The sequence below is a fragment of the Sciurus vulgaris genome (genome assembly GCF_902686455.1).
Source record: "Sciurus vulgaris genome assembly, chromosome: 3".
NCBI classification, from domain to species: domain Eukaryota; kingdom Metazoa; phylum Chordata; class Mammalia; order Rodentia; family Sciuridae; genus Sciurus; species Sciurus vulgaris.
In genome coordinates, this window is record NC_136463.1 from 26,313,788 (window position 1) to 26,316,164 (window position 2,377).

General features: G+C 41.8%; 1 pseudogene across 1 annotated transcript; it reads right to left on the minus strand.

Moving 5' to 3' along the window:
* Positions 1–228: 228 nt before the first annotated feature.
* On the minus strand, positions 229–1,451 carry LOC306656791 (V-type proton ATPase subunit D-like; annotated as a pseudogene). Its single transcript has one exon. The product of its transcript is annotated as a V-type proton ATPase subunit D-like (transcript).
* Between the last annotated feature and the right edge of the window lie 926 nt (positions 1,452–2,377).

Consider the following 2,377-nt stretch of genomic DNA (forward strand, 5'->3'; position numbering starts at 1 on the left):
ACAGTCACTGATTTGAGCATAGAATATAGCTACTATTTTTAGTAAATTAATAATAAAAAAGGGGAACAACTTACTTTTTAAATCATTTTACTTAAATGGCAGAACTGTCCCATGACAGACAAGACAAGAGATCTGTCATGCAAGGAAGTGAAGGTTTTCATAAAGCTCGAGCAGAGAAGTACCATGGTGAAGGAGGACTGCGCTAACATCAGGCAACAGGGCCAAGGATTGTAGGTAGGAACAACAGCCACTAATGTGCCCTAAGGCGTATGTCCTACTGTGCTTGGTAAAGACATCATGTGTAACGCCCTGTAGATGAAGTAGTGTGACGCTTCAGCAGAAGAAATCCTGTGAGTTTTACGAATCCCATTCACCTGTAATAAATACTGAATTATGAGTCCACAAAAGTAATCCCATAAATGGACACCCCCGTAAATGACAAGTGAAATTCTTAGCCCCCAAAACAGCCACATGTGTCAAACCTGCACCCTGAATTAAGCTGGAACCAGTATTGAGGGTTTCTGAAAGAAGAGATCAGGAAAGATGATTCAAACAGAAGATCCTCGTCCTTCTCCTCAGCCAGAAGCTTAGCAGACTCCATCACCTCTCCGGCTGCTCTCCGTTGCTCCAAGAACTTCTCACATTTTTCCTTGAGAATCTTTTTCTTCTTCTGTATTTTCTTCAATCTACAGAACTCTTCTCGCGCTCTCTCGTCCAGCTCAGTGATGATATAAGCGAGGGTGCGTTCAATCCGGGGAATGATGACATGTTCAACGGCACACACACCTGTTAGTTATCTTAATAGCTTCATGAGAGTAACAAAAGAAATCTGTAGTGAAGCTAGTTCTAGTTCCACTGCTTTGACATGATTCCTCTTTAATTTAGTCAACAGTCCCCCACCTCTGGCTAAACCAGTTAGTCCATAACTGTCAGTTCCTTCGTGGTAATGTTCAAACACCGGTAAAGCAACACCTGCTACATCATCTTCCTTCGCTCGAATCTTCACTTGGGCTTTATTTATGTTTTGGATAACTGTGGTGCTGAAGTCCCCCGCTGTGCACTTAGCCTCAGCCAGTGAAAAGGCAGCTTCTCTCATCATTCACCCATCAACATTTTAGTCTCTATTATCCCCTTCAGGATCTGTCAGAATCGAAGAGTTAGGGCATCAGATTTTTTCTTCAGAAGGTTTCGACCTGTTTGTGCTCCTTTAAAACAAGTCTTTATGATGATCTGTGCCATTCACGGGGGGACGATTTGGATCCCGTCTTTGCCCGACATTCTAACCATGACTGTTGGGCTCCAGTCCCCTGCCGGGCAATGGTGTTGCAAGATCTCCAGTACTGGCCACAACAGTGCCTTCCTCTACCGGAGTCACTGTTTATGTGTGTGAATCATGTTTCTATTGTGGATTAGAGTCTTTCAAGTTTAACAAATCTGAAGTTGAAAATAGAAAAATCTAATAAAATTCTGCTGGCTGGCTGATGGGATCCTGCCTTAGAGAATATTGTCCTGCCCTAAAATAGGTAGCTCTCTGGCCAAACACCGTGCCCTGTTGGGTCTTAAAAGGGGAGAATATTCCTGCCTTACTTTGATATGGTCAAGGGATGCAGCTCCAGTGACCCATTTCTTGTCCATGGGACCTGGTGTTGCACCAATTGGAGGGAAGCAGATTTAAAGCATTTAAAAGACTAATTTCTTCATTTTCCATTTCCTCCTGAAGTTTACTATCTGGGAAGGGAATAAAGTCTTCCCCTTCTATCTGAACAATTAACCTATTCCCTTCTTCATTGGAATGCTCATTATGCAAAACCATGAAAGTTTGTACATAAGGGACTTCACACTATTTACCTGATCTTTGACAGAACAATTCCTATTGTAAAATAGTATGTAATTTGAAGATCCATGAAGCAGCCATCTTTCATCAGAATCTAGCACATGTGTGGGTCATGCAGTATTGCAACGGAGCACCAATTCCTTTTTAGTAATAGGATTATAGTTGTAAACTGTTCAGTTAGCTAGCATGTGACCAAGAGGACAAGTGGTTATAAGAAAAAAAGTCAAACAAAATAAATGACTTCTTTCCAAACAAATACATTTCCCTCAAAGGAGAGCCTGGGAATGCTAGTCCTTAGACTCTTATCTCACACCAACTGGCACTAAAAATTACCCAGGCAATATACAAATGACTACTTAAGTCCCATTCAGTAGAGATAGAGGATTCCCAGTACACACAGGTGTGACTTCCCCATACTGTAATCCACTGACTTCCCTCCAAAAATAAACTGATTTCTTCCATTTATAAGTAGCTGGTGCCATAAGGAAGAGAGAAGGGAAAATCCTGGAGTTAAAAGATTCTCGAAAGCTGCTAGGAAGTCCC